The 25,286-nt window shown below is 42.5% G+C and overlaps 1 protein-coding gene across 2 annotated transcripts in view; it reads right to left on the minus strand.

Annotated features, from left to right (window-relative positions):
- The window catches only part of fam13a (family with sequence similarity 13 member A), a 280,149-nt gene that overhangs the window by 70,103 nt on the left and 184,760 nt on the right, over nucleotides 1-25,286 (minus strand). The gene's annotated exons all lie outside the window — the stretch shown is intronic.

Raw genomic sequence — 25,286 nt, forward strand, 5'->3', positions numbered from 1 at the left:
CACCAATTAAAAAGGAAACAATTTATCACTGCTGTGGCTTCATTATTAATGAGACCTGGGTGGTGGTAGAGGATTCAGTAGTGTCACAGTCTGGGGGAAGAATTTGTTTCTCATCCTAACAGTCCTTTTCCTAATGCTACTGAACCTCCTCTGCCTGTGGGATGGATGGGAGGGATCCTTGTTTATGGGGCCGCCATACACAGCGCTCCTGATAAATATCTAGGATAGGTAGAAGCAAGACCCGGATGATCCTCACAATCCTTTGTAGTGTCTTGCGGTCAGATGCCTTGCAGCTCCCGCACCAGACGGTGATGCGGTTGGTCAGGGGATTCTCAACGGTGTGCCTGTAAAAAGTGGGTGGAGTGTTGGGGAAAGAGCCTCACTCTCGTCAGGAAGTAGTGATGCTGCTGTACTTTCCTGCCTAAAGAGATGGTGTTGAGGGCCCTGTGCACTCCCAGACACTCGGTGCTCCTAACTCTCTCCACAGAGTTCAAGAGCAGCGAGAAATGGTCAGCCCATACCTTCCTAAAGACCACAATCATTTCTTCAGTCTTGTCCATGCTGAGGCTCAAGTTGTTGCACCTGCACTATTCTACAAGCCGCTCTATCTCCTTTCTGTACACAGGGCCATCGATGTTGTTGATGAGGCCAGCCACTGTTGTGCCATCAGCGAAGTTGATTTCGGTTTGAGCTGGATTTAGCAGTACAGTCATGCATCAGTAACAGGCTGAACACACAGTTATGGATGGTGCCAATGCTCAGTGTGATAGAGATTTTGCTGCCAACATGGACTGACTGATATGTACCATCTAGCTGTAGCAACTCACCAAGACTTCTTAGGCAGCATCTTCTAAACTCACAACCCCTACCAGTCAAAAGGACATGGACAGCAAAAACATGGGAACCTGCCTGGATATTGCCCTTCATTCTGATCGTATCACTTTATCCTTTCCAGTTCAACATTTTGAAACTCTTGCCCTAGCAGTGGTTGGCCTTATCAAGAACGATGACAAGACAGAGTATAGAGTGGAAGTGGAGTGGCTGGTAGACTGGTGTGAGAAGAACAACTCAAGCCTGAATATGGAGAAGACAGAGGAAATCATTGTGGACTTCAGAAAGGTGCAGACATCCATCCCGCTCTGTGACTACATGGCTCTTCCATAGAGTGAGTTAAGTGCACCAGGATCCTGGGAGTTCACATCACGGATGACCCCACCTGGTCCCTTAATGTCACCTCCCTGAACAAGAAGAAACAGCAGTTGAGGCAAGCAAAGTTTCCTCCTATTTTATCTGTGCTTTACAAGAGCACTATAGAGAGTGTCCTGACAAGTTGCAGCTCCATCTGGTATGGGAGCAGTCGAGCATCAGACCAGAAGTCCCGATAAAGGACTCAGAGAACAGCTGAGAGGATCATAGGGGTCTCTCTATCATCCATCTAGGACTTTTACAGGAACGCTGCATACGCAGGGCCCTTAGTATTACTAAGGATCCCACCCATCCATCCAGCATCCTCTTTGACTTTCTACCATCAGGCAGGAGACTATGATGCATAAAAACAAAAATGGTCAGGATGAGAAACAGTTTCCTCCCCCAGGCCATTTGGCTTCTGAACAGCTACCTGTACTGTATTTGATTTGTTACTGGTTAATCTGTTCTGTACCTTCCAATATTTAAAATTAATGCACTTTAGTTTGTTATTTATGTGATTCATTTGTAGATTCTATCAGTACCATTACATAGTTATATATGTATATAGTTAAATGACAATATACATGTATATTGTCTTGACTGACAGCATTCTGGGAATGTCCACACCTCAAGGACTACAGCAGTTTAATCAACGTGTACAAACAAGCTGGAGGAACTCAGCAGTTCGGGCAGCATCCGTTGAAATGAGCAGTCAATGGATGCTGCCTGAACTGCTGAGTTCATCCAGCTTGTTCGTACGTATTGATTTGACCACAACACCTGCAGTGCACTTTGTGTTGTGTTTACTACAGCAGTTTAAGGCAGCTCATCACCGCCTTCTCAGTGGCAACAGTGGGTGGGCAATTAAATGCTGGCTCAGCCTGCAAAGCTCACGTCCCTTAAATAATTTATTTTTAAAAACATACATTTCGATGCAGGCCATACATTTTTCAAAGAAACTGAAATGTTGTACCAGCAGCACACTCCCTCTCTACTCAGTTGATTTCAACTTTACTAGGTTGATTCCAAAGAATTCCTCAGAATTTGAAGCACAGTAACAGGCCAGTCAACTCAATTAGACTCTGCTCTTTACGGGTCTCCCTAAAACACTCCCCTTCATCCAAACTCCCATGCAACCTCCCTTTCTCCCCATGCTTAAAATCCACCCACATGGTCCGTCCCAATCATTCCAGGAGATGGTGGATTTTATAATCCAATTCCTCTCTGGGTAGAATTATTGCACCAGAGATCCCATTTTGATTTACTGCAGGTTCAATATTCTGCCAATACACCCCATGGACTTACTGATAATTGTTAGATAAATATAATCAATTCTTCCCCTTTAACAAAGAAGACTCCATGACTATTATGGCTGATTCAAAAAATACCCCATATTATTTAAAAACTTGTACCCCAGCCAAATTTTGACAAGACGAATAGTGAATGTAACTTCCAGTCTAATTTGTGTTTCCCTTCAGATTTTGTACTTTGAGAAACAAGATTGCAAGAGCAATGGTCAGCAGGAGGCCCAAAACCATATCTTATACAGAGGCCTTTGAACAAGCCAGCTAGAATGATAGATATGAGATCAGCAACTAAGAGATGCAGGGTGAGATAAATTAGGAGATGAGCTAAGTTATGCGTCAGTGAACTAAATGACATGTTAGCCGTAACTCAGTTGGTAGCACACCTGTCTCTGAGTCACGAGATCAAGTCCTGCTCCAGAGACTTGTCGCACAGAATCCTAGACCGAATGAGTTCTGCACGGTTGGAGATGCTGTCTTCTGAATAAGGTCAAGTTTGCATCTGTAAGGGATATCCACAGTATTCTTTCAAGAAACTGCACACTTCACATCTACACCATTTGGCCCATCAAGTCACGGAGGCCCCTTGTAGAGTAATCCATTCTTGTTTCCTGTAACTCTGTGAATTACTTTCCTGAAAATACCATTCCTTCTTGAAAATTCTAAATGTGCACAGAGATTTGCCCTGATTCCTGGCCTTTTTCTCAGTTATCACCAGTGAAAAAAACCAAAGAATTTGTCATTATCTTAAGCTGTCTACATTACCACACTATTTCAAAAGTATTTTATTGGCTATTAAGTGTTTTAGGGAATTCCAAACTTGTGAAAGATGCTAAATAATGATGAATCTTCCTTTTGCAATAAACTCATGGTTTCACTATGATTCAGTTATACTGTGAACAAATTGTTAAGGAGTGATTTATTAAGATCCCCCTATCACTAAACATCCAGAAGATACTTGGCTGACACAGGCTCACACCATTCTGGCAGAATATTGGATAGTTGGCGTATCATATCTCACCTGACCCATTCTCATCCATCTGCATTCTTCCATACTAGTTGTAGTCCCATGGATCCAAACTATCTCTAGGCCTGGCTACTCTGGCTGTGCCAAGAGGGAGGTCAGGTTGCCAGTGAAGCCTGGGCCACAGGTGATGCAACCCAAGGCCACACCCTTGAATGACCCTGGTGACCCGTTGGAAGTTCACTGAAATCAAAGGCCTTTGAATGTCTTTGATCATTTGAAAAATTTAGAAACAGTCCAAATAGATATGACTCATTAAAAAGACTTTAAATTTTACAAACACCCTGCAATAAAATAAACAGCATATTCGAAGTGGAATGAATGAGACAATCCTACATTAACCAGCCATTCTGGTTAAAGGGTTTGACATGACACGTATCAGCTTCCGAACTCATAAAGTGTGCATCTATAATAAAGTCAATGCCAAGTCCAATTGGATCATCTGTGACACATCTGAACCCCCACCCCTACCCAGTTCTTGACTTTCTTATTTCAATACACAGGTGGGGAAGGCACAGAGTGACCAGGGAGGAGGAGGCAAGTTCAAGTTTAATTGTCATTCAATTGTACATGAATATCACCAAATTAAACAGTGTTTCTCCAGGGCCAAGATGCAAAACACAGTACCAACGATCACAAGACATTTATATTCACCTATAAGATAGCAATAAACATACAGTCACATAATATAATAAAGCCCAAGTTCCTGAGACCACAGATGACATCAAGAGGAAGCCCACGGCGGTCTGCAGACAAATGCAGTCCAGCTCGCCTTCCACCGAGTGGACACAGGAGAGCAGCTCCCATGCCAGCATGGCCTCTGTGCCACACCCCCTCCTGTGCCACCCTTCCTGGGAGGATGCAATAGGCGACACAGCGGCACGAGGCCTATTCCACGCTACGACCGAGGCCACGCAGCTCCCCCATCGTTGGTACCACCAGTAAATCAGTGAACTGGACTTGCAGCATTCCACATTACAAATGTCCAACAGGGTTTTTCCAATGACAAGAAAATCGACACGCCGTCGCACTGCGCACTGTTTTCGCGCACCAACTCCAATGCCTCTCTGCAGCAGGCATTATCTTGGTCCACACCAAGTCCAGCTCCTCCGCCAGAGAGCAACTCGTTGATGGGGTAGACCTGCAGTACTTCAGTTTCTTAACGTCCACTTGTGACTTGCGATTATATAAAAAGACAGTAACACCTTTGGTTGGCCCCATAGAGACCACTGTATCGCAGCACATCGCCATCTTACCGGGAGACCCACAGGCTATTCTACAAAAGACCCATTGGCCCACTGTATGGGCAGTAGTGGCTCAATGGGCAACACTGTGACTCCAAGCAAAAAGCTCATGAACAACAATTAATTTCAGGAGCTGCACTGGATATGGAATCTGTCAATATAGAGCTATAGCGTAACACAGCACAGAAACAAGCCCTTCAAGTCAATTCCATACTCACCATCAACCACCTGTGTTATTTCACTAATTTTAACCTAACCTATTTTTTCTTTTCTGTATACCCATCAACTCCCCACTACCACAGCCAAATTCTACCACTCTTTTACACTCACACTGGGGGCAATTTACATTGGCCAATTAATTTGTTAACCCAGACATCTCTGGGATGTGGGAGGAGACCTGAGTGCCCACATGGCCAAAGGCAGAATGAACGAGCTCCTCACAGACAGCACTGCAGGTCAGGATTGAACCTGGGTCACTGGAATTCAGGTGGCAGCAGGAGTAACTGTGCCACCGGGATGCCCTTATTCCTAGCAGGCCTTCCTGCATGAGTTGTTAGTGGGCGAGCAGAAAATTAGCAAGCTCCAACAGCTGAGTCCAAATTCTCTGAGCCAGCAGGTGAATACCCAGTGCAAGTTCAAGGATCACGAACTACACATTTTCTCAACATGGTTTACAGTTATTGGCTGATCCAATGCAGATATGGGTAAAGCCAGGTTCTGCCCATTCTTTTTCCATTTCATCAAATGAAGCAGAATTGGTCGTAACCACACTTCATGCATTTCCTTTTCTCAGTACACTGAATTCACAAGAAGGAACTGGAAGTAAAGGGGGACCCTTGTGGCTAAACAGTCAGACTCTAGTCACGGTGAATTCGCTGGAACTAGGTTAGAAAATGCTGGTTGGATCAGGAGGTATCAACTCCAGAAACTGACAAAGTGGTCAGGAAATAGAACAGGAACTGGTCTCAGGAAGGAATGGGTACAGGGACAGAGAGCTCAAAGGCAAAAAAAAACCCACAAAGATATTAACCACATTTATTTACATAGCAGCTTTAATATACCAAAAACACTCAAAGGAACCTTACTAGGCAATAAATTAAAGCCAAACAATTACAATTTATGAACTTTGATCAGGTTTGCTGGAAGCTTATAAAAATTACAAGAGGCAAAGACAGTATCTTTTTCTCAAAGGGCAAAATGTCTAATACCAGAGGGCATGCTTCAAGGCAAGAGGGAAAACTCAAGGAAGTTTTGTGGAGCAAGTTCTTTTTTTTAAATACATAGGGAGTGGTGGGTAGCTGGAATGTGATGTCAGGGATCGTGGTGGAGACAGATTATAGAGACATTTTAAAGGCACTAAGATAAGCAAAAGAAAAATGTGCAGAGAATGAAGAGATATGAACCACGTGCGGGCAGAAGAGATTAGATGTCATTAGCTTGGAACAACATCACCGGCTGAAGGGTCTGTCTCTATGCTCTACTGTCTACGTTCTACATAAGATATTAAGGAAATATCCATAGGATTTGGTTAAATAGCTAGTTTAAAGGTACTGCTCTGAGGATGATTAAGAGGTAGGAATTAAAGAGGCACCAAGATCAGAAGGATTCAGGATCTCAGACCTTGAAAAGGACAATGCCATAGAAAAATTTGGAAATACAGGCACTCCCCAGGTTACGAACGAGTTCCGTTCCTGAGCCCATCTTTAAGTCAGAATAGGTACATCCGGTATTATTTAGCGTCAGTTAGTCAAACTTTTGTTTTGGTATATAGTATATATTTTACCTTTCTATGCATATAAAACACATAAGAAACGTACAGTATGTATTTCAGTAACTAAACCACTACGTTGCTTAGTAATAATTGTAACTTTCATTGGGGCAGGGCCTTTCCCATCCTCCATTATTCTCACTCTATCTTTTAAAATTGTTCCGATCAGTGACTGACTGCAGCCTAATACTTTTCCAATGACCGAATGTGTCTCACCTCTTTCCAGTCGCTTCATTATTTCCACCTTACAGTATTTCAACCATGATCGTTTTCCATCATTGGAACAGATACATAACAGTACCAACCCCGACTCGCAATAAATTTTTCATCACAAGCACCTTCACTTGCTGTACATGCAGCTTTTAAATCATGGAAAAGGCTTCGAGTCTTTTCTTGCAGTAAAGTAAGGCTAATAGGAATATTACGCTGATTTTGATTGTCTAACCAAATTAACAATAGCCCTTCCATTTCAATAATCAAACCACTGCATTGCTTAGTAATAATTGTAGCTTTCATCGGGGTAGGGCCTTTCACATACCCTATTATCCTCATTTTATCCTTTAAAATTGTTCTGATAGTTGACTGACAGTAGCCTAATGCTTTTCCAATGACTGATGGCGTCTCACCCCTTTCTGATCGCTTTATTATTTCCACTTTTATTTTCCAATCGTGATCGTTTTCCTTTTCTTTGATGCATCACCAACACCTGATTTACTTTTGAAGACATGGTTACAAGGGTAATTACGAGACCTCTACTGCTGTGATGAGGGCACACTCAGGTTGGAGGTGCAACACACCTTATATTCCATCTGGGTAACCTCCAAACTGATGACATGAACATCGATTTCTCTAACTGCTGGTAATGCACCCCCACCCTCACCATTCTCATTTCTCTCTCACTTCCTATCTCCTTACGCGCCCATCACCTCCCTCTGGTTTAGGCTCGAAGGGCCGAATGGCCTACTCCTGCCCCTATTTTCTATGTTTCTATTTTTGTTCAGTTTGATGATTTTTGTTGTTTTATACATAGTAAAATTGAGTATTATTTGTTGTTCCATTACCCTAATCACAGAACAGTACAGCACAGATACAATCAACCTCCCAGCTCTTTATTTCATCCCTCCTCTCTCCCGGTTTAACCTAACACTTACCACTTTCTATTTCTTCCTCTCCACCCTCCAGCTTCTTATGCTGACTTCTCATCTGCTTTTTTTCCATTCCTGATGAAGGGTTTTGACCTGAAACGCTGCCTGTTTAATGTTTTTCATAGATGCCGTCTAGCCTGCTGAATTCCTCCAGCATTTTGTGTGTTGCTTTGGATTTCCAGCATCTGCAGATTTTCTCTTGTTTGTGACGAACTTTTATTTGATTTGGTGTGTCTCCTGGCATGAGAAGTCATGCCAGATTTAACCAATAAAATCAAAAATATACCTAAAGGCTTAATTGGAAAAACAAGTCAATCACACTCCCACCAATAATAGATGTAAAGCAGGCTGAATATACATTTTCATTCATATTGCTTTGAGGTTGTAGCTGGCCTTGAAGATACAGATAAACAAATGGGGCTGGCCAGTATTGTGCATGTTATGAGCTAGACAAAGGATTGACAGAGCTGAGCTGAAGACATTGGCAAAGATTAACATGACATTGCGGTTAGTCCAGACATTGTGGAATGAAGGGCCTGTTTCTGTGCTGTACTGTTCTGTGATTAGGGTAATGGAACTTTATGTGTGTGTGTTGCTATTGCTGCCATATAGAGACAGAGGTTGATGCATCTTTTTACAAACAACAAATAACACTCAATTTTACTAAGTATAAAACAACAAAAATCTTCAAACTGAACAAAAATAGAAACATAAAAAATAGGTGCAGGAGTAGGCCATTCGGCCCTTAGAGCCTGCACCGCCATTCAGTATGATCATGGCTGATCATCCAACTCAGAACCTTCTACCTGCTGTCTTCTCCATACCCCCTGATCCCTTTAGCCACAAGGGCCATATCTAACTTCCTCTTAAATATAGCCAATGAACCAGCTTCAACTGTTTCCTGTGGCAGAGAATTCCACAGATTCACCACTCTCTGTGTGAAGATGTTTTTCCTCATCTCGGTCCTAAAAGGCTTCCCCTTTATCCTTAAACTGTGACCGCTCGTTCTGGACTTCCCCAACATCGGAAACAATCTTCCTGCATCTAGCCTGTCCAATCCCTTTAGAATTTTATACGGTTCAATAAGATCCCCCCTCAATTTTCTAAATTCCAGTGAGTATAACCCTAGTTGATCCAGTCTTTCTTCATATGAAAGTCCTGCCATCCCAGGAATCAATCTGGTGAACCTTCTCTGTACTCCCTCTATGGCAAGAATGTCTTTCCTCAGATTAGGGGACCAAAACTGCACACAATACTCTAGGTGTGGTCTCACCAAGGCCTTGTACAATTGCAGTAGAACCTCCCTGCTCCTGTACTCAAATACTTTTGCTATGAATGCCAACATACCATTTGCCTTTTTCACCGCCTGCTGTACCTGCATGCCCACCTTCAATGACTGATGTACAATGACACCCAGGTCTCGTTGCACCTCCCCTTTTCCTAATCGGCCACCATTCAGATAATAATCTGTTTTCCTGTTCTTGCAACCAAAGTGGATAACCTCCCATTTATCCACATTAAATTGTATCTGCCATGAATTTGCCCACTCACCTAACCTATCCAAGTCACCCTGCATCCTCTTAGCACACTTCTCACAGCTAACACCGCTGCCCAGCTTCTTGTCATCCACAAACTTGGAGATGCTGCATTTAACTCCCTCGTCTAAATCATTAATATATATTGTAAACCACTGGGGTCCCAGCACTGAGCCTTGTGGTACCCCACTAGTCACTGCCTGTCATTCTGAAAAGGTCCCATTTACTCCCACTCTTTGCTTCCTGTCTGCCAACCAATTCTCTATCCACATCAACACCATACCCCCAATACCATGTGCTTTAAGTTTGCACACTAATCTCCTGTGTGAGCCCTTGTCAAAAGCCTTTTGAAAATGTAAATATACCACATCCACTGACTCTCCCCTATCCACTCTACTAGTTACATCATCAAAAAATTCTATAAGATTCGTCAGTCATGATTTTCCTTTCACAAATCCATGCTAACTTTGTCTGATGATTTCACCTCTTTCCAAATGTACTGTTATCACATCTTTGATAACCGGCTCTAACATTTTCCCCACCACCAATGTCAGACTAACCGGTCTATAATTCCCCGGATTCTCTCTCCCTCCTTTTTTAAAAAGTGGGGTTACATTAGCCACCCTCCAATCCTCAGGAACTAATCCAGAATCTAAGGAGTTTTGAAAAATTATCACTAATGCATCCACTATTTCTTGGGCTACTTCCTTAAGCACTCTGGGATGCAGACCATCTGGCCCTGGGGATTTATCTGCCTTTAATCCCTACAACTTACCTAACACCACTTCCCTACTAACATGTAATTGCCTCAGTTCCTCCATCTCACTTGACCCTTGGTCCAGTACTATTTCTGAAAGATTATTTATGTCCTCCTTAGTGAAGACAGAACCAAAGTAGTTATTCAATTGGTCTGCCATGTCTTTGTTCCCTGTGATCAATTCACGTGCTTCTGACTGTAAAGGACCTACATTTGCCTTGACCAATCTTTTTCTTTTCACATATCTATAAAAGCTTTTACAGTCAGTTTTTATGTTCCCTGCCAGCTTTCTCTCGTAATCTTTTTTTCCCTTTCCTAATTAAGCCCTTTGTCCTCCTCTGCTGGACTCTGAATTTCTCCCAGTCCTCAGGTGAGCCGCTTTTTTTTTTGCTAATTTATATGTTTCTTCTTTGGACTTGATACTATCCCTAATTTCCCTTGTCAGCCATGGGTGCATAACCTTCCCTGGTTTATTCTTTTGCCAAACTGGGATGAACAATTGTTGTAGTTCATCCATGAGATCTTTAAATGCTTGCCATTGCATATCCATCGTCAACCCTTTAAGTATCATTTGCCAGTCTCTTTTAGCTAATTCACGTCTCATATCTTCAAAGTTACCCTTCTTTAAGTTCAGAACCTTTGCTTCTGAATTAACTATGTCACTCTCCATCTTAATGAAGAATTCCACCATATTATGTTCACTCTTACCCAAGGGGCCTCGCACAAGATTGCTAACTAACCCTTCCTCATTGCTCAATACCCAATCTAGAATGGCCTGCTCTCTAGTTGGTTCCTCGACATGTTGGTTCAGAAAACCATCCCGCATACATTCCAAGAAATCCTCTTCCTCAGCACCCCTACCAATTTGGTTCACCCAATCTATATGTAGATTGAAGTCACCCATTATAACTTCTGTTCTTTTATTGCACGCATTTCTAATTTCCTGTTTAATGCCATCCCCAACCTCACTACTACTGTTAGGTGGCCTGTACACAACTCCCACCAGCGTTTTCTGCCCCTTAGTGTTATGCAGCTCTACCCATATCAATTCCACATCCTCCAGGCTAATGTCCTTCCTTTCTATTGCGTTAATCTCCTCTCTAACCAGCAATGCTACCCCACCTCCTTTTCTTTCCTGTCTATCCCTCCTGAATATTGAATATCCCTGGATGTTGAGCTCCCATCCTTGGTCACCCTGGAGCCATGTCTCTGTGATCCCAACTATATCGTATTCATTAATAACTATCTGCACATTCAATTCATCCACCTTGTTACAGATGCTCCTCACATTGACACACAAAGCCTTCAGGCTTGTTTTTACAACACTCTTAGCCCTTATACAATTATGTTGAAAAGTAGCCCTTTTTGCTTTTTGCACTGGATTTGCCTGCCTGCCACTTTTACTTTTCACCTTACTACTTTTTGCTTCTACCCTCATTTTACACCCCCTTGTCTCTCTGCACTTGTTCCCATCCCCCTGCCACATTAGTTTAAATCCTCCTGAACAGCAATAGCAAACACTCCCGTAGTACATTGGTTCCAGTCCAGCCCAGATGCAGACCATTCTGTTTATACCGGTCCCACCTCCCCCAGAACTGGTTCCAATGCCCCAAAAATTTGAATCCCTCCCCCTGCACCATTTTTCAAGCCACGTATTCATCTGAAATATTCTCCTATTTCTACTCTGACTAGCACATGGCACTGGTAGTAATCCAGAGATTATTACCTTTGTGGTCCTACTTTTTAGTTTATCTCCTAAATTCACCTTGTAGGACCTTATCCTGCAACCACTGCACAACCTCATCCTACAACCAGTGCACCACGACCACTGGCTGTTCACCCTCCCATTCCAGAATGTCCTGCAGCTGCTGAGACATCCTTGACCCTTGCACCAGGGAGGCAACATACCATCCTGGAGTCTCGTTTGCGGCCGCAGAAATGCCTATCTATTCCCCTTACAATTGAATCCCCTATCACTATAGCTCTCCCACTCTTTTTCCTTCCCTCCGGTGCCGCAGAGCCACCCATGGTGCAATGAATTCAGCTGCTGCTGCCTTTCCCTGATGAGACATCTCCCAAAACAGTATCCAAAGCAGTTTATCTGTTTAGGAGGGAGATGATCTCAGGGGACTCCCGCACTACCTGCCTACTGCTACGCTGTCTAGTAGCCACTCCTTCCCTTTCTGCCTGTGTAGCCTTTACCTGCGGTGTGGCCAACTCACTGAACAAGCTATTCACAACTTTCTCAGCATCGTGGATGCTCCAGTATGAATCCAATCGCAGCTCCAGACGCTCAATGCGGTCTGCCAGAAGCTGCATTTGGACACACTTCCTGCACACATAGTCGTCAGGGACACTGGAAGTATCCCTGATTTCCCTCATGCTGCAGGATGAACAAACCACGGGGCCGATCTCAGCTACCATGACCTACCCAATACTTGCCTCAACTTTTGAAACTTTCTCCTTTGAAAGGAACTTACCCGGCCTTACTCCTCAGCCTCTGCTCGCTGAAGCCTCTCGAGACAAAGCCTTCCTACTCTGTCTCCCTCTACTCTGTCGCCCGCTACAATGTCCACATTTAAAATAGAAAGTAAATTATTCAAACCCTTATAAATAATTGAAGTAGAACTGAGCAAGTATTTGAATACATAGTCTTGTAAACAACCCATTGGCCTGGCACTGTTCTACCAATAATAGCAACACAAGACACAGAAGATTTAATGAACCACACACTAGTTTACCAGCTGATAGAGATCAGCATAAATTTTATGAAGTTCACACACTACTTAATAAATCATCTAATTAGATTATCCAGCACTGTACAAGCTAAGACAGGACTGTAATTTTTATATTTGCGTTGAACTAATGTAATCAAAGGCCTTTATTTTGTTGGAGAAAAGGGAACTGTATTAATGCAAAGGCAGCAATACATGTGCAAAGTGATTCCAATGACAAGATAAGACTCTGAATTCCCGCAACAATGGACTATCCCGACAAAGTGATTTCACACAGCGTGCAGCAGTACAAGATCTTCAACGTTCAAAGTAAACTTTTTATCTATATATGTCACCATAATAACCCTGAGATTTTCTTGGGAGCATAGTCAATAAATTTAAAATAGAATAACACCCATAAGAAAATCAATGAAAGATTGAAAGATTGCACTGCATTCAACCAGTATGTAAAAGACAACAAACTGTGCAAATACAAAAAGTAACAATAAATAAACAAACAAATAAATAAATAAATAAATAAGCAAGCAAGCAAGCAAGCAAGCAAGCAAGCAACAAATACCCAGAACATGAGATGAAGAGTCCTTGAAAGTAAGTCCATAGGTTTTGGGAACGTTTCAATAATAGGGCAAGTGATATTGAGGGAAATTATCCCCTTTGGTTCAAGAGCCTGATAGTTGAAGGGTAATAACTGCTCCTAGAACTGGTGTTGTGGGTCCTGAGGCTCCTGTATCTTCTTCCTGATGTCAACAGTGAGAAAACAGCAAGACCTTGGTGGTTGGTGTCCCTGATGATGGATCCTGCTTTCCTGTGACAATGTTTCATGCAGATGTGCTCAATGGTAGGGAGGGCTGTATCCACTAACCCGGGGGTCAGCAACCTTTACCACTGAAAGAGCCATATGGACCTGTTTCCCACAGAAAAGAAAACACTGGGAGCCGCAAAACCCGTTTGACATTTAAAATGAAATAACACTGCATACAACGTTTTGTTTTGCCTTTATGCTATGTATAAACAAACTATAATGTGTTGCATTTATGAAATTGATGAACTCCTGCAGAGAAAACGAAATTACATTTCTGCATGCAACAAAAACATTTTGAACTCCGAAAAAAAGACGTTGGGTTGAAGGTTACTTTTAAGTAAAATACTCAACGTCTATTTGAGTCCTTCTTGTATTTATGAAAAACGCCAAACTTAAATTTGCCGCCAGCAGCAAACCAAAAATAACATCAGCCGGCTGTCAACCTGAAAAATAAAAGGACTATTTCACTGAACAATGAAAACATATGAATATACGTAAAATAATAGGCAATTAAAATATTTATCATACTTGGTCAGGTTGACTCACACCTGACAATGCAGTCGTATTCAGTAGGGATGGATCGATGCTTAGGGGAGTGACCGGGAAGGATAATGTGTTTTTTTCCTCTCTGAACTCACAGAAGCGTTTCCCAAACGATGTTTGCATTGCGATGATTGCAGAATGTAAATACTCCGAATTTATCATGTCGTGACCTTGTTTGAACTCTCTCAAATTGGGGAAGTGAGACAATGTGCCTTTCTGTAAATCTCTGGCAAGCACTGTCAACTTGCGCTCGAATGCCAAAACATCCTCCAACATGTGCAGGGCTGTACGTCCTTACCCCTGAAGAGCTGTGTTCAGCGTGTTCAGGTGCGCTGTCATGTCTACCATGAAGTGTAGCTTTTCCAGCCACTATGGCTGTTCCAGCACAGGAAAGGTGGGCCCTTTGCTGCCCAGGAAAGTTTTCACTTCTTCCAGACACGCGACAAAGCGTTTCAGCACCTCCCCTCTGGACAGCCAGCGATAAAAACACGTTGTAGCGGTGTGCCACACGCAGTCAGTAAACTGCTGTCAAAGATAGCTTTATTCGAACTAAACAGCCTTGCTTTTAAGCCTCCCTCAACCCGCCCCCCCATGGGCGCGGATGCTGCAAAAGACACGTACTCACAAACCCCCGTAGGCTATCTCCCTTAGCCTGAACGCTGGCTAATTGTGAGCCGGTTCGGATGTGTCAGGAAATGGGTCGCCACAACGTCTTAATTAGATTGTACAAGATCACCATAATCTTCAAATTTAGAATTACATTTCAAAAACTAACAAACTAACATAAAATACATTTTAATTAAATACTGACCAATTATTTCCCAAAGCAACAGGGAGCCGCAGCACAGACGTAAAAGAGCCACATGTGGCTCTGGAGCCGCGGGTTGCCGACCCCTGCACTAACCTTTGGTAGGATTTTCCATTCAAGGGCATTGGTGTGTCTAAACCAGGCTGTGATGCAACCAGTCAATATAATCTCCACCACAAATCTATAGAAGTTTGTCAAAGTTTTAGATGTCATGATGAATCTTTGCCAATTCCCAAGGAAGTAGAGGGGCTGCCGTGCTTTCTCCACTTACGTGCTGGGTCCAGACAAGTCTTCCAAAATGATAACACCAAGGAATTTAAAGCTGCTGACCTTCTCCACCTTTGATCTTATGATAAGGACTGGCTCATGGTGGTTTCCTCCTCTTGAAGTCAATAATCAGCTTTGAGTTAATAATCTCCGCTCCTAAATTGAATTTAGGAGTCAAGAGGTAATATTGCAGCTATATAGGACCCTGGTCAGACCCCACTTGGAGTACTGTGCTCATTTCCGGTCGCCTTACTACAGGAAGGATTTGGAAGCCATAGAAGGGGTGCATAAAGGGGTACAAGGATGTTGCCTGGATTGGGGAGCATGCCTTATGAGAATAAGTTGAGTGAACTCAGCCTTTTCTCCTTGGAGCGACTGAGGATGAGAGGTGACCTAATAGAGGTGTACAAGATGATGAGAGGCATTGATCGTGTGGATAGTCAGAGGCTTTTTCCCAGTGCTGAAATGGTTGCCACAAGAGGATACAGGTTTAAGGTGCTGGGGAGTAGGTGTAGAGGAGGTGTTGGGTAAGTTTTTAACTCAGAGAGCGGTGAGTGCATGGAATGGGCTGCCGGCATAGGGTCTTTTAAATGAGATTTGGATAGGTACATGGACCTTAGTAAAATAGAGGGGTATAGGTAATTTCTAAGGTGGGGACATGTTTGGCACAACTTTGTGGGCCAAAGGGCCTGTATTGTGCTGTAGGTTTTCTATGTTTCTATGTCTTTCTGACGTCTTTCTGAGGTTGTTGAGACACCACACAGCCAGATTTTCAATCACAACCTTTGATTTGGCCAACAACGGTAGTGTCATCAGCAAACTTGAATGTAGCTTTGGAATTGTACTTAGCCACCCAGTGGAAAATGTAAAATGAGTAGAGCAGGGGCTAAGTTCACAACCTGTGATGATAGACATTATGGAGATGCTGTTGCCAATCTGAACTGACTGGGGTCTGCAAGTGAGGAAATCAAGGATCCAGTTGCACAAGGAAGTATTGAGACATAGGTTTTAAGGCTTATTTATTAGTTTTGAGAGGATGATGGTATTGAATGCCAAGCTGTAGTCAATGAAGAGCATTCTGATTTATGCCTCTTTGCTGTCCTGATGTTCCAGGGTTGAATGAAGGGCCAGTAAGATGGCATCTGCTGTAGACCTGTTGCTCTGGTAGGTGAATTGGAGCAGATTCAAGTCACTTCACAGGCAGGAGTTGATACTATATGTTTCATTACCAACCTCTTGAAACACTTCATTACTGTGGATGTAAGAGCCACTAGACGATAGTCATTGAGGCAGGTTACCACATTCTTCTTTAAGTACCACCGGTACAAGTGAAGTCTGCTGAAGGCTAGATCTGTGGCATTCAAGTCTGGCGACCCAGGCCTGTACCAGAAAACCAGGTATGATTTGCCGACGACTATTTCAAGGGCGAAGAGACCATTTCGAACGAGGTTTGAGGTGACATCGGATATATGACAACTCTGGCAAGACATTACTTTCTTCCTACAAAGTGAAACCCAATAGCATGAATGGCAGCGATGCTTCACTACCAGATGAACTCAATGCCTACTATGCCTGCTTCGAAACAGAGAATACAACTACAGCTGTGAAGATCCCTGCTGCACCTGATGACCCTGTGCCTCAGAACACAATGTTAGGCTGTCTTGAAAGAGGGTCCCAAGGACCTTCTTGCAAGGCAGAAGGTCCCAATGGAGTACCTGGTAAAGATCTGAAAACCTGTGCCAACCAGCTAGCAGGACTATTTAAGGCCATTTTCAACCTCTCACAGCTATGGGTGGAAGTTTCTACTTGCTTCAAAAAGGCAACCATTATACCAATGCCTAAGAAGAATAATGTGAGCTGCCTTAATGAATATTGCCCGGTAGCACTCATATCTACAGTGGTTAAATGCTTTGAGAGGTTGGTCATGACTAGACTGAACTCCTGCCGCAGCAAGGACCTGAACCCATTGCAGTTTTCCCATCAACACAATAGGTCAACGGCAGATGCAATCTCAATGGCTCTTCACACCACCTAGACAACACAAACACCTGTCAGGATGCTGTTCACTGACTATAGCTCAGCATTTAATAGTATCATTCCCACAATCCTGATTGAGAAGTTGCAGAACCTGGGCTCTGCACCTCCCTCTGCAACTGGATCCTCGATCTCCTAATCAGAAGAACATAGTCTTTGCAGATTGGTGATAACGTCTCCTCCTCACTGACGATTAACACTGGTGCACTTCAAGGGTGTGTGCTTAGTCCACTACTCTACTCTCTCTATGCCCATGACTGTGTGGCTGGGCATAGCTCAAACACCATCTATAAATTTGCTGATGATAGTTGTTGGTAGAATCAAAGATGGTGAAGAGAAGGCGTACAGGAGCGAGATATGCCAAATTAGTGGAGTGGTGACACAGCAACAATCTTGCACTCAACATCAGTAATACGAAAGAGCTGATTGCGGACTTCAGGAAGGGTAAGACAAAGGATTACATACTAACCATCATAAAGGGATCAGAAGTGCAAAGAGTGAACAGCTTCAAGTTCCCGGGTATCAAAATCTCTGAGGACCTAACCTGGTCCCAACATATCAATGCAGTTATAAAGAAGGCAAGGCAGTGACTATACTTCATTAAGAATTTGAAGAGCTTTGGTATGTCAACAAAATCTTCTATAGATGTACCGTGGAGAGCATTCTGACAGGCTGCATCACTGTCTGTTATGGGGAGGGGGGGAGTTACTGCACAAGACCATAAGAGGCTGCAGAGGGTTTTAAATTTAGTTGGCTCCATCTTGTGTACTAGCCTACAAAGTACCCGGGACATTTTCAAGGGGCGGTGTCTCAGAAAGGAAGCATCCATTAAGGACTTCTAGCACCCAGGGTGTGTCCTTTTTCTCACTGTTACCATCAGGTAGGAGATGATCAGAAGCCTGAAGGCACACACTCAGCGATTCAGGAACAGCTTCTTCCCCTCTGCCACCTGATTCCTAAATGGACATTGACCCTTGAACACTACCTGACTTTTTAAATATATTTCTGTTTTTTGCACGATTTTTAATCTATTCAAGTACACTGTAATTACTTATTATTATTTTTTTCTTCTCCTATATTATGCATTGAACTGCTGCGGCTAAGTTATCAAATTTCATTACACATGCCAGTGATAATAAACCTGATTCTGATCAGCACAGGTCTTTAATATTTGGCCATGTACCCTATCTAGGCTGATATTTTCATGGGTCCATCCTCATATGCTCATATGTTGGCCTCAGAAACTGAAATCACAGGATAATTAACAAGAGAAAATCTGCAGTTGCTGGAGGTCTCAGCAACACACACAAAATGTTGAAGGAACTCAGCAGGCCAGGCAGCATCTATGGAAAAAAATGTACAGTTGACGGTTCAGGCCGAAACCCTTCGGCAGGGTTGGAGAAAAAAAGATGAAGAGAATCACTGGAGGCTGCAGGAGTTTGTCAGGATTCCGCCATGTTTTCACAGTCAAAGTGAGCATAGCAGGCATTGAGCTCATCTGGAAGTAAAACCCTGTTGATGCCTATGTCGCTTGATTTTACTTTATAAGAGGTGATAGCATTCAAGCCCTGTGACAACTGATGGGCATCCTTTGTTCATTCAAGTTTCGTCCCAATTGGCACTTCACCATGAGATGGTTTTCCGGAGATTGTACCTAGATCTCTTGCATGGCCACTGGACTTGTACACATCTGACCTGGCCCTCACAGCCGGTATTACTCATGGTTCATTCAGGGCTTCTGGTTGGGAAAGACACTGAATGATTTTGTGGGGGAACCCTTGTTGACAACTGTTTTAATAAAGTTTCCCTCCACGGAAACATGGTTAAAGTTTTAAATATAAAGCTAAAGGCCACAACCTATTTGTAGAAACAATTGTCACAGGTTAAGGAAGTACTAAAAAACCACTGGCATAATTCCTCAATAAATCTTAAAACTGCTTGTGCCACTGTCACTCACTCTTTTGATCCTTGGGTCAAAAGGTGTGGATTCCACTTTACATTACAATACTGGGGGAATGCCATGTTCTCAGTTGTGCTATTTAGATGACATGTTACATCAGGTTATTTGCTCTAACACAAAGATATAGGAGATCCCACAGGGACAATTTGAGAAACAGTAGATAAATCTCCCAGATTGCCTGGCCAGCTTGTATTCTTCGACTACCATCTGTTACGAATGTGGAGCAACTCTGAAGGGTGCAAAGTCGCCCCCTTTTTTTTGAGAATCGCAAGATTGCTAATATTTCGGGTCTGAGACCCAGGAAATGAGAGAGGTACACAGCATGTCAGTAGTGGGAGAGACGCAGGATAACAGCAAAGGCAGTTGTTATAGACACCGCAGAACACACAAGGTTTGGAATGTCTCCTAACAAAAGCGGAATGGAACCACTGATTACTGCTATTGTCTCTTGGAGAAGGAATTGTGTATTGAGTACTGTACTATTCATTGAAACCCCTCAGGGGACAACCAGAGTGGTCTGGTTGAGGAATTGCATCATCCCAACCTGGTTGACATCTGAGACCCTATGACTGAGGATAAAAGGAGGGTCTGGGGAAACATCCCTCAGACGCACCAGGAGAAATGCTAGAAATCCAGTGACAGCGTTTTATAGCGAAAGCCAATGAGAGCTCGTGTGCGTCCTCCCTTGCCTGGGTGGCGGGCTCATCAAGGAAGAACGGTTTAGCTAAAGGAGGGATCACACTTGAACGGCCACAACAACGAGGCACCGACGGATCGAAATCATAAAGGAAGGTTGGCAAAAACAATAGCGGTAACTGTTCCCATTCTTCTATCTCTCTCTCTCTCTCTCTCCAGCAATTGCAACACAGCGACAAACAAACGGCTGCAGCCTGTATGAATTGAAATGAACTTTAGATTTCCATTGGAGAATTCATTATCCCCTAGACAACAATAGAGCTTGTTTCTTATTGATTATTATTATACCCGCACTTTTAGGTTTAGTATTGACGACGTATATTACCTGTATATTTGCATTGATATTATTTTTGTGTATTTTTACTAATAAATACTGTTAAAAATAGTATCACCAGACTCCAACGGATGCCTCTATCTTTGCTGGTAAGTAACCCAGTTACGGGGTTCGTAACACATCAATGAACAAACTGTGCGACATTAGGTCAGCTTGTTTGTGGAGAATGTCAATGCACATTTCCTTCAATACATAACTGAGTATAACTTCAAGAAAACTGCATTTATGATAAAGCATTTTGAAATGAGTTGGGTTTTAGAAGGCACAATACAAATGCAACTTTTCCCCCCTCTTTATATGAATATTAACTTCTGTCATATGGCACTGAAAGAGGCCATTCAGCCCACTGAGTTCATACCAATAAATGCCCAGAAATGCCACTTTATTCCTTCCACATCTTTCAACTCTCCTGTGATTCCACCACTCCCCTACAATAGGTCCAATTTACATTGGCCAATCTTCACTTGATTTGGATGTGAAGGAAAATGGAACACACACTTGGCAGTAGAGAGAATGTTGCAACTCTACAAGGACAACAGTGGTCAGGATTAAACCTGGATCACTGGAGCTGAGAAGCAGCGGGTGTGCTGGTTGCTCCAAGCAGTGCAGAATAACTACTGGAATGCAATTTGAAGATAAATTATGTTTAAGTGTGAGATGATTGCTGCATTATTAATGGGAGGATAAGACAGTCTGTTCCATGACAGGTGTAACCCGTTCTACATTATGACTGTAATTCTCAGCAGCTATAAGAGATGCAAAACACAAGTCACAAAGTTCTAATTCACAGACTGTCAACCAGTACACACTGCAGTTATCAGAAAAACAATCTTAGTCCTACTGAATTCCTGTTAAAACACACAAGTTATATGACTTAGTTATAAGGATTTTTGACAGGGTGGATGTGGACAGGATGTTTCCTCCTGATGGGAGAATCTAGAACTTCGTGCCACTAATTCCAAATATGGGATTGCTTATTTAGACAGATGTGGTAAAATATTTTCCTTCTGGACCTCTTTTCATCAAAGTGTAGTGGAAGGAGAGTTGTACAACTCTAAGGCAGAATTAAATAGATTCTTGGTAAGTAAGGGATACTTGTAAGGTTACCAAAGCTTCTCACCAAAGGTGAGAACGCAGAGCTGAGGTTAGTGTCACCTCTGTCATGATCCTGATGAATTACAGAGCAGTCTGGAGGGCAAGTGGCATGTTTGTATGGTCCACTTAAAACTTGACAAGAACAGTCATTGCCATTTACTTTAAGGCCATCAGTGTGGTGATATGTTTCAAGGCTACAGGTATTTAATTAACTGGTGATATCACTAGTTGAGGACTTCATTTAATTCTGTAAATCACATTGCAGGAAAGGAATGACAGCACTAGAGGTGGAGCAGATATTTATGACGACATTGCCAGGGTTGGAGATGTCAGTTACTGTCAGCTATGCTAGCCTGTCTTTCTTCAGAACAGAGGAAGCAGAGTTTTAATCAAGGTGAACAAATCCCCAGAAGTACTCAATTTAGAACTGAGATCTGAAACTGGAGAAAGTTAAAGTACTTGGAACAAAGATTGGATAGGAAGTGAGGGATCAATAGCTTTTACCCAGCATAACACTCACTTCGAGGAGACAGAAGCCCTCAAAAATGTACCTAATTGATGTGCCATAATCGAATACATTGCAGAAGTTAAGATTTACCTCAGTAGTGCAATATAGCTGTCACTCAATCACAATTTAGTAGCCTCCTCTTTTTTGCTGGGATCCCTCAATTGGCCATTCATCTCAACGTTGCCTACGGGATCTTGCAATACAACACCAGTCACTGTGTTTCCCTGTGTCACAATAGTTGCATTTCAAGCATAATTTCACTGGTTATTCTCCGAGATAGCCAAAGCAGTTCAGTCCTTATTCTGGCTTTACTTAAATAATTCTTAAATAAAACTGAATAATTTATAAGATTTGCACTGCGGCAATCAAAGAGTTTTAGATGGAGTCATAAGCTGAGAAACCAAGATTGAATTAGAGCCTTCCATTTCAACTGTGTGCTACATCACATCCCTATATGGAAGAACATAACACACAATAAAATTTTTTATCTAATATGTCTACCAGCACTTTCTCAGTAATTATAAACACTCTAGTCTGCATTCTGTTATTTCCCTTTTGCATGACTTTGATGAATCTATGTAGAGATTGATCTGCCTGGATGGCATATAAACAAAGCCTTTTCACTGTATGGGTGACAATAATAAACCATTATTTTCAGTTTGCCACAAACTGAAACTCACTCTAACCTCTGTATATCCAGCTTAAATTTTTAAAATTCTTCAGGAAGCTTATTTTTGACAATGTCCTCCATATTAACATGAGAAACAGAGCAACAATCATAGGTTAATGACAATGGCACAACCGTTAGGTTGATCAGTGCAATATTTATGCTCCACAAAGCCCTCCTCCAACATCAGTTCACCCCATCAGTATATTGCACTTTGATATTTCAATTGCTGCACAGGTGACTTCACTTCATAAAAAATGCTTCACTCTCTGTGACATCCCACATCCTGAGGTTATGTGATGTGCTGTATAAAAGTAAGATTTTCTTCCCAGTGAAGTCCAGTGAAGTTTATTGTCTTTTGAACAAGTTTAATGAAATGATAGGTAAAATAAAAAAAGTCTGCGGCATCATCACAGAACATAAATTGTGTATATTTATGCAAGGAGTGAAGAAAAACAAGGCCTAAGTACAAAAACGAAATTAGAACAAGTCCATGGTAGTAGTGCAAGGGTAGACTGAGGTGTTCCATTGCTGAGGCAGAGGTGGGGTTGTGCAGGTTGAACACAATCCAAGAAAAAACAAACGTCCACTTCTTCTCATTTACCTCAATGACTCCGAGACAGTGAGTTCCATCTTCTCATGACCCTCCAACAGATTTCTCCTGACCTCAATAGGTTTAGATTAACTCCCAGCGTCGTTTCAGTGTTTTCATCACATACACCACCTTATCTAAACCTTTTACAACGTTAAAGATGTCTGTTATGTCACCATCGGCCATATAAAAAGGCAAACGTCTTTCTTGTTCAGTTAAATCCAAATACAATCCTTTCGCGCCAAAGGGGTAAAGAAATTACTACATAGTTTTCAATACTATCTCATCTCGTTACTAATTATTCTATATTTACCACCTCAAGGTCAGATGAAGCACAAACTGAAATGTATAAATAGTAAATCTTTGACTAAGTCAAGTTCAGCTGCGCATATTAATGACAACTTAATTGGGACATTTAGTATCAATTATCATTTTCATTGATGTATTTAGACTTGAAAGAGTTACATTTCGTCTGAACCCGGGCAAGGTGTGCGGTTTCATGCATGAGGGAAGGTTGCTGAAGCGAGTAAAAGAAAGCAATGCCTTGGGCTTCGAGCCTGGCGGCGATAGCTTGTTTGCGAACAGTTCCCGTCTGCCCCGGGACATGGGATGTCTGAGCAGGATTCCAGTCTCATCTTAACTTCGGCGTCAACCCGGTCCCATACGAAAACTTCCGACAAAGTTACGTCGGGAACACTCGCCAGCTATTTTTTTTTAAACGGACTATTCCCCAACTGAAAGCGCCAGCACAACCCCTCTTAAATTGCAGGAGTTGTCCGTCATTTTAAACTTGGCGCTGCTCAGCGATTCTAGAGACACGTCTAGTCTGTCAAATTACAGTTGTATGTACGATCAGTGCAAACCGCGACAGCAGAGATATCAGACAGAAGTACCTGTAAAAACTTTCAAAGCAGCGACTACCCCACAGATCCCCTCTCGGCCCATATTCCAAAATTAAACCGAATCTCGCAAAACATTGCAACATCAATAAAACTCAAAGGCTGCACATAAAAAAATGGGTCAGAGATGTCAAAACTTTTATACAGTACTGTAATTTAAGAAGTACGAGGAGTCACAGTAACGAAACGTGTACCTTAGTTTTCGTACAATTTTACATGCCATGGTGTCTATCGGGATAGGGGAGATCCACCCGCTCTGTGGGCCAGGGTCCGAACCCAGCCGTCCCCTTATTGTACACGGGGAGGAACGCAGCGCTGAATCGGAGTGGCTGCTTAAATATCAGCGGTGTGGGTGGGGGTGGTGCCGAGCAAGAGATTGTATGGTGTTATGACTGTCAGACGACCCCTGAGTAAAGTCCCGCTACAGCTCCATCTCAATCCCGCGGTATCTTAAAAGGATACAGGGGTAATTTCAGACTCCAGGCACTCCAGTCAGTCACGTCTCTCGGCTGGGCCACTTAATAACTTACTGTCCCAGAAAAACACTCAGTTTTGGCTCAGCAAACCTGTACTCAGTACAGATCAGATCAGAACAGTCAGTATACGCTTTCAGGCAGCGACACGTTAATGCAAAACTGAAGTTACACAGCAAAACCTTTATAAGTCTCTTTATAAAAGCGCGGGCTTATTTAAAGAGTTATTTCCAGAGTATCCTGGAGCAGGGGTGTCAAACTCATTTTAGGTCACGGGCCAGCTTGAGAAAAATGCGACTTCATGCGGGCCGGATCAGTTGTGCATGCACGCGCGCTCCCACAGCTTTCATTGCCTTCATTTTTTCAACCTGCTCTCATGTGTCTCAGTCTCTGCTATATCTAAAATTGTTTCACTTTACGAATTTCGTTTTTTATGAAGCAGATTGCCTAGCAAGCATTCTTTTTACGATTGGTATTAACTTACAGACGTAGATTACAAGAAAGTAGGCAACGAGAAAGAAACGATGCTATTTCGGCTAAGGTTGTTTTGGGAGCCATACCTTTTACATTAATAAACCGTTTGAAATCAAGCATTAGCAAACACAAATGTAGACCTAACGCAGGGGTGTCAAACTCAAATACACAGTGGGCCAAAATTTAAAAATCGGTACAAGTCGAGGACCGGACTGGTTCAGCGTTTATTGCAAAACTTACTGAAATGAATTTATTACACATATTAACCTGGAACTAACAAAGCTTAGGTTATTGCCTACAAAAACAACATTGAACATTAAATAAATAAAAAATCAGTTGCATTTATTTCTTATGGCTTTATCTGCAGCTTTTCCGGAGTAATTTCTAATGAAAACATTTTTCCACAGGCCAACACTCTGTGATTCACACTAGTC

This window comes from Hypanus sabinus, chromosome 3 (genome assembly GCF_030144855.1).
Source record: "Hypanus sabinus isolate sHypSab1 chromosome 3, sHypSab1.hap1, whole genome shotgun sequence".
NCBI classification, from domain to species: Eukaryota; Metazoa; Chordata; class Chondrichthyes; order Myliobatiformes; family Dasyatidae; genus Hypanus; species Hypanus sabinus.